General features: G+C 43.4%; 1 protein-coding gene and 1 long non-coding RNA gene across 2 annotated transcripts in view; one reads left to right on the top strand and one right to left on the bottom strand.

Moving 5' to 3' along the window:
• Positions 1-1,753, bottom strand: part of LOC109288700 — a 14,222-nt gene extending 12,469 nt beyond the window's left edge. The window contains exon 1 of the long non-coding RNA XR_002095211.1: positions 1,021-1,753. This is a non-coding gene — a long non-coding RNA (uncharacterized LOC109288700). The remainder of the gene's footprint in view (positions 1-1,020) is intronic.
• The window catches only part of DAPK2 (death associated protein kinase 2), a 57,244-nt gene that overhangs the window by 21,335 nt on the left and 29,231 nt on the right, over positions 1-6,678 (top strand). The gene's annotated exons all lie outside the window — the stretch shown is intronic.

Raw genomic sequence — 6,678 nt, 5'->3', positions numbered from 1 at the left:
AAGAGAAGAGACATGGACACAGACAGACAGAGAGGAGGGGGACAGTGCAACGAGGGAGACAGTGAAGGAAAACTCATTAAGTGGCCCTCCAGCTGAAATAATCCCCCAGTCCTATCCTAAACTACAAGAAACGCCTGGGATCTAAAATGTTGGTCTAATAGACCATTGCTGAAATTCCTCCACAGATTAAATTTATAAAAGTAAAATTTCTCATGTATTTTTTTCTCTACAAAATAACATTCAAGTTCTTTAATAAAAGGTCTGCCCATCTGTGTTCAACTCAAATTTCAATAGAGAATTGAATGTGAAGTATCTCTCTCACTTTGTCCACTACTGCTGTGCAAACACACCAGCACAAAATATAGCAAGAGTTTAATAGTGCAACCCAGTCTGTATAAAGACAATGACACAGATTATCTTAAGTTAATGGATTTGACCTGGAACTTTTACAAGTCTGTGATGTAGAGCTAGACACTTTCTGTCAGTTCTAGATGACTTGGTCAAATGACATGAATTCTGAGACGTGATTCTGCTGCTTTCTTTAAGTAAGAATGTTTTTATGCATACCTGTGGTGTTCTCTCCCAGGTTTTAGACTGTATTAGATCTTTGTTTTTCCTCTTATTTTTTCTGGTGTTGTAGCAGAAAGCCCCCTTTTCCTCTTGCCTGCATTTGCTTTCCCCTCTTTGGATATGTTTCTCCTCTTCTACATTTTCTTCCTTCCTCTTTTTTTCACTATAAGATAAGGAATTGTGTTAAAGTTTGTGTGTGCATTTTATATCTCCCCTTGTATTTTGGTATTTTTATCTATTTGTGTGCCATGGCATTACTCTTGCAGCTTATATTTTATACTGTTCACCTTTTAACTAAATGTGTTTTAGTTTTAGAAGTAAGTTATTCACTGTAACAATGTTAACAAGGGCAGGAACCAAACCGGGGCTTTCCTGTATCAGGCGGGCCCCTGAAAGAGCGAGTGAATGAATCAGTGATTGAATACATAACACAGTGCACGCTTCAGTAACAAGAGGCAATTAACACCTATGGAAACGGCAGATCAGCCAAGGGAAGAAAACAATAGGAGACCATGTAGCAACCGGGAATTCTCTAAAGTAAACTTCACTGTTCAAGGGCTAGAAGCCCTGGTCTGAGCTAATCAATACCGGGGACCAACTTTTGGGGCTGAATATTTCCAGATCGACCGCTCCCAGAGCCCTATTCATGACAACGGTAAATTAATCCAAATTCATCAACGGACTCCCAAACCTGCACGTACATGCGAATGAACCCTGGGGCTGACAGATGCCATCCAGTAGCTACCGAGGGGGAAGTCCCACGAGGGTCAACGACCCCTGGATTGGGCAAACCTGAAAACTAGGGAGTCACCAAAGTCTGCAAAGGACAGATAAAGAGCGGTGAAAAGTGACCCTCAGTGGTGCCCTCTTGATCTCCAACTTGAGCAGCACCTGTCCAGCCAGAAGGACCAGCTGGTGACCCCCTTCTGGAGGATAACACCATGCTGGAAGAAGCCTTGACCGGCCATCGACGGCAGACTCCAGCGCTTGTGGGATAGGTATACCTGACTGGTGCCCCACCCCACAAACATTTGTAACTGGCTACTGTGTGTGTGCATGTGTGTGTGTGTGGGGGGGGGGGGGGACCAGCCCCAAGGTTTATGATTTGACTTCATTACAGTGTTTCAATCTGCCTAATAAACCAGAATTTTAAGGATCCTGAGTTGGACATTTGTAGCCAACAGTGTCAGAAGTTCATTTTAGACCTTAGCCCAGAATGTGTGTATGCTGTGTTTGAAGCCAGCTGGCTGGCATGCCAAGCATAATTACTTTAACTCAGCTTCTATCTTTAGGGACACACACATCAGAGCAGGAACTGGACCACAGTAGAAAGTTCAATGTAACCTTGCTACATATAATAAACAAAACAAAGTGTGTATGTTGGGAGGTCATCTCCATTTCCCTAAAAGGTATTTTTTTGTTTCTGCTACAGTTTAAGGACTGTTTGTTCCTTCTCTGCCTGATGCAGCAATGCTGAACACATGTACACTGAGGTTACTTATATTCATATGCTTCTGTTTATCTTATCCTTATCCCCAAGATCAACACACTCTCTCTCAAATGGAAAGGAAAAAAAGTACCTGTTCAGGCATGCCAAGGGAAACTGGGATGTTCAGCTTTCTGTACCTGTTATCAATAGAAAGCCCAAAAGAGCCCTTTTAGGGAGCTATTTGAGTGGTCACAAAAATCTGAATAATGGTACTTTGCACTACAGTTTGTCCGTGTCCCTTGCATGTATTGTGAGTTATTTCTGTCACCAAATACATGTTTATACCAGTCTAAAAAAGAAGATAAGCAACATGAAGTCTTAAATTTAGGTAACTTTGCCCTATCCAGGGCAGAATCTCCCCTGAAGGAATCGGGGGTAAAACTTCACTGGTATAAGTTATTAGTTTAGGTGTTATCTGTCCATGTCCATCCTGGAGTGACCATTTACAAACAGGCTTTTACTTGCTCCCTCACTATCTAATGGTAGGGTGCAGTAAGAGCTGCCTACTATGTGCAGCTGCTCCAGGAAGGCTAACCCTTTGTTCATTCCTAATCTGAATGTAATTTACACTGGTATATAAAATGGATGTAAAATGTATGTGTTCATTTGTCTTCATCCCCAGTGTACTGGGTCCCAGTTTAACACCCAGCTACAGCCCCATTATTCCTCCCCTGAATCCCAGATCATTGTCTTACCTGCAATATCATCCTCTTACTGTCATTTTTCTGAGTATAATCAAACTGTGTAATATATGATTCAGGTATTTTGTTTTGGTTTCATATAAGGGCTTTTGCTGCTCTGCCCATGCCTAGATAACCTTTCAAATGTATACCAACTTATATTATGGCTATTTCAATTTGTAGGTTTTTAAGAAACAAAGGGCAAGAATGCAATAACTTCCTCCTTTATTGTTTAAAGGAAGTAATGCTGAGTATAGAAAAACAAAGTTCAAACCAATTGTACTTTGTTATTTGAGGGAAAAACATGGTATACTCTTCTGGCATCACAGAAAGAATCAAATGCCTGCTTGTCCCACCCCACAACCAAGGCCACAGGGTCTGGCTGGGCTACACTAGTTTACGGTGTCCTCTTGATAATTTTATTCATGCATTTTTAGCATTTCAGCTAATCTTACATGCACTATTTCTAATATATTAGAGAAAGAGGGATGCAATCCCAAATGCATGCAAGGGTTCTCTTCATTCTGATATTTTTATGATAAAACTAATATGGTCAGTGCATATCTGTCACACTTCCTGGGATTTCAAAATGCATGGATGTGATACACCTTGAATTTAGCAAGGCTTTTGACACTGTCTCCCATGGTGTTCTCATTAACAAGCTAAGGAAATACAGACTCGGTGAAAGTGCAGTAAGGCAGATTATATATAAACTGGTTAGATCATTGGTCACAGTGAATAGTCATCAATGCCTCAGTGTCTGCTTGGGAGGAGGTATCAAGCAGGATTCCTCAGGGGTCTGTCTTGGGTCCAGTTCTTGTTTAATATCTTAGTTAATTATTTGGACAGTGATAGGACTCAGTGCACATTTAGCAAATTTGCAGATGACAAGAAGTTGGATGGAGCTGCAGGCACTCTGGAGGGTAGGGCTAGGGTCCAGATTGACCTGAATAGACCAGAAAAATGGTATGCAAGGATTTGAGCCGTTCTTATTTCACTGATACACTAGGACAGTGAGGGGCCAACCTTTTTGGCAAGCATGCCACAAATTAGCCCCCATATCCTCCCAGTTCCAATTCCGTTCCCTTTCCCAATCTGCTGCCTGGCTTTCTGTTCCCTACTCTGTGTCCCCTGCTCAAATTCCTGCTCTACTTTGCTTCCTGCCCTGTGCTCATTGCCTGATCTCCTGCTCTGCCTTCTTCCTGCCCTATCTGTCGTGTGTCAAACACACAGAGGCTGTCTGTCTATTTGTGGCACTCCTGCTGCCCATTAGTCTTTCCTGCGCTAGGAAATGTTAACTTTCAACTGTCTGCCTCAGATTTTCTACATGGAATTAAGAAGATGTCTCATTTTCTCTGTGCCTCCATTCTATGTCTGCTAAATGAAAGCAGTATTTCCTTTCTTCTGTCCCTTACCTAGTCTAGATTGTAAACTTTTTAAAAATATACCCACAGAGTTTAAAATGCTGTCTGTGCTATGTAGTGCAATAAAACCACAATCTTGATCCAGGGGCTTTAGAAGGAAGTATCAAGATATCTAGAGCATGTTCCTGGATATAAATGTAACCTATGGTGAGTGGGAATCAACTTTATCTTGATTGCATGGGCCTTTGTATGACATTTGCTTTCAAACCCAGCTTAAAAAACAAAGTTACTATTACTGTGTTAGAACTACAGGCTCGCCTTTTTAACCATTGAGTAAATTTTCTTTTCTCTTATCTTTCCACAACTCCAAGCTCCAATCTCAGCTATTGCAAATATATTTTTCAGCATATTCTATTATATCTTTAAAGAAATTGAGCTAGTAGTACAGAAATTCACTGAATGCCAGCTGCTGCTTTATGACGTTAGTCCTTAGAGATGGTCCAAAAATACTTCAGCATTGCCCTGTGATAAGGATAATTGGGACCTCAGCAACATGTATAAATAAAGTGGTTACCGTACACCCCTACAGCAATAAGCATAAAAAGGAGAAGAAGCTTGGAAAGGCTGTCAGTCAGCCAGTGCATGTGTAGGTTATTTATAGAATAGGTGCTGATTATATCTGAACTGTTCCTGAACATCCAGGTGAAGAAGTGGTATATTTCACACATTTGTGCTCCTTTATCTTTGTTTTAGTACTCTTTTGTTATCACAGAACTTTGGAATGTCCCTTACCACCCTAAAAGCTCACATCTGAAGAAATGATTGTCTTTTGTTTTTGTATTAATGGACAGTACCCCTTCTCGGATTATAAATTCCTAGGTAGGGGAATTCCTCTGCTTTGCCATTAAGAATTTATAATCATAAGTAAATTCCCTAACTAAACAGATTCTTTAGGATAAATAAAATGTGTATTTTACTCACAGTCCTCAATCAGTGATTATACAATTTCTTGTTTCTGAAATGTGCTGTGACTATTGTTGTCAGCAAAATGAAGACAAGAAAGGAAATAGAAATTGTTCTAGTTCCACATTTCTTTAGTTTGGTTCCCAAACTTTTTTTTCCATGCCCCACTGCTGAGAGCGGAGTGCGGCAGTGGCAGCAGCCTGGGGGTGGGGGATCTCCCAGCATGCAGAGCGGCTTGTCTTTTTTTGTGCAGTGCCGCCAGCATTGCCCCTGCAGTCCTTATTTGGGTTGCGACCTGGGGTTGGGAACTGCTGCTTTAGATGCATATGATCAAACATGCTCATCTTTCCTAGAAAAGAATACCCTTAATAGATGATTCCTAAATGATTTAATAGGAATGAAACCAACAGATTTTTATAGAAATGATTCTAAACAATGCATAGAATGTAAGGGAGTGGGGGGAACATGGCCAACGCTTTTAAAGGACTTTTCAAAGTAATTGCGGAATTCTGTAAAGGAATAATTTTCTGTTAAGTTCTACAAATATGTTCCATAATGTTAAAGTCTGGACAGAAAAATACAGTAGCATAATAGCTTGTTGAAACAACTCTTTTGAGCCAGTAGTGCTCAACCTTTTGGCCACGAGTACTGGATGAGTGGTGAGGGAGCAAATCCATGGGCTGGATCATCCCTGCCTGCCAGGATCAAGCTCCCTCCTGCCTCTGCACAGCCCTACCTGGATTGACCTCTGCTTCACCCCACCTGACTCTGTGTGCTTGGATTGGGCACATGCTGTCCTCAACCAGCCCTTCATGCATCCCCATCAATTGAACACCACCCTTACCACCACCCCCGTGTGCCCTGACTGGGTCCCCTACCACCTTAGTCTAGCCTTGCAAGTTGGGATGGGACCTGCGTAGCCTTCAGGCCCACATCAGCCCCATGCCACCTTATTATAGGTTCACTGATGGGTTGGTTCAATATTGGGTTGGCACTGATATAAAGAAAATTGGTGGTATCAGAAATTGGCTTGATGTGGCTGATAAGGTGACTGATAAATGGCACAGCATGTAAGTAGTGAGGAGTACAGCTCAGCAGCTTGGAGATCTGCATGCAGCCGGTAAGTCTGTTGTGGTGGACTGGGAGAGGGGAGGGAAGGGGCATAGGGGTGCAAATCAAGGCCTCCACAGTGAAGGAGGAAGTGGGGCTGGGGCAGGTGCTGCCCAGTTGGGGTGTGATGGGGGACAGAGCCATGGCAGTTGGGGGGCATGGGGACGAGGTGGTTCCCGCCACTGTGTGCACCCTGGGAGGGCATGGGGGGGCAGCATATGCCCTCAAATCTGTGCGGGGTGAGGTGGGGTGGAGCGGGGGGAATGCCACTATGGGCTGGGCTGAGGCTATGCCAGGCTCTTCCCAGCAGGGGTGATGGGCTGGGCTGTGCTCAGGGCTGGCAGTGGCGGCAGTGGGGTTATGGAGGAGCTACAGAGAATTTTGGGGTGGCTGCAGCTCCCCTTAGCCCCCTCCCAGTGCAGCTGCTGCTGCCTGCCCCAAGCGCAGCCTGGCCCAATCCCCACCAGGAAGATCCCAGGGCAGTCCCAGCTCCCGCCCCAGC

The sequence above is a fragment of the Gavialis gangeticus genome, unplaced genomic scaffold (assembly GCF_001723915.1).
Source record: "Gavialis gangeticus isolate Ggan-Ray unplaced genomic scaffold, GavGan_comp1, whole genome shotgun sequence".
NCBI lineage: Eukaryota > Metazoa > Chordata > Crocodylia > Gavialidae > Gavialis > Gavialis gangeticus.
Note: the sequence above shows the minus strand (reverse complement) of the source record. Positions and strands in the feature narration are given on the sequence as shown.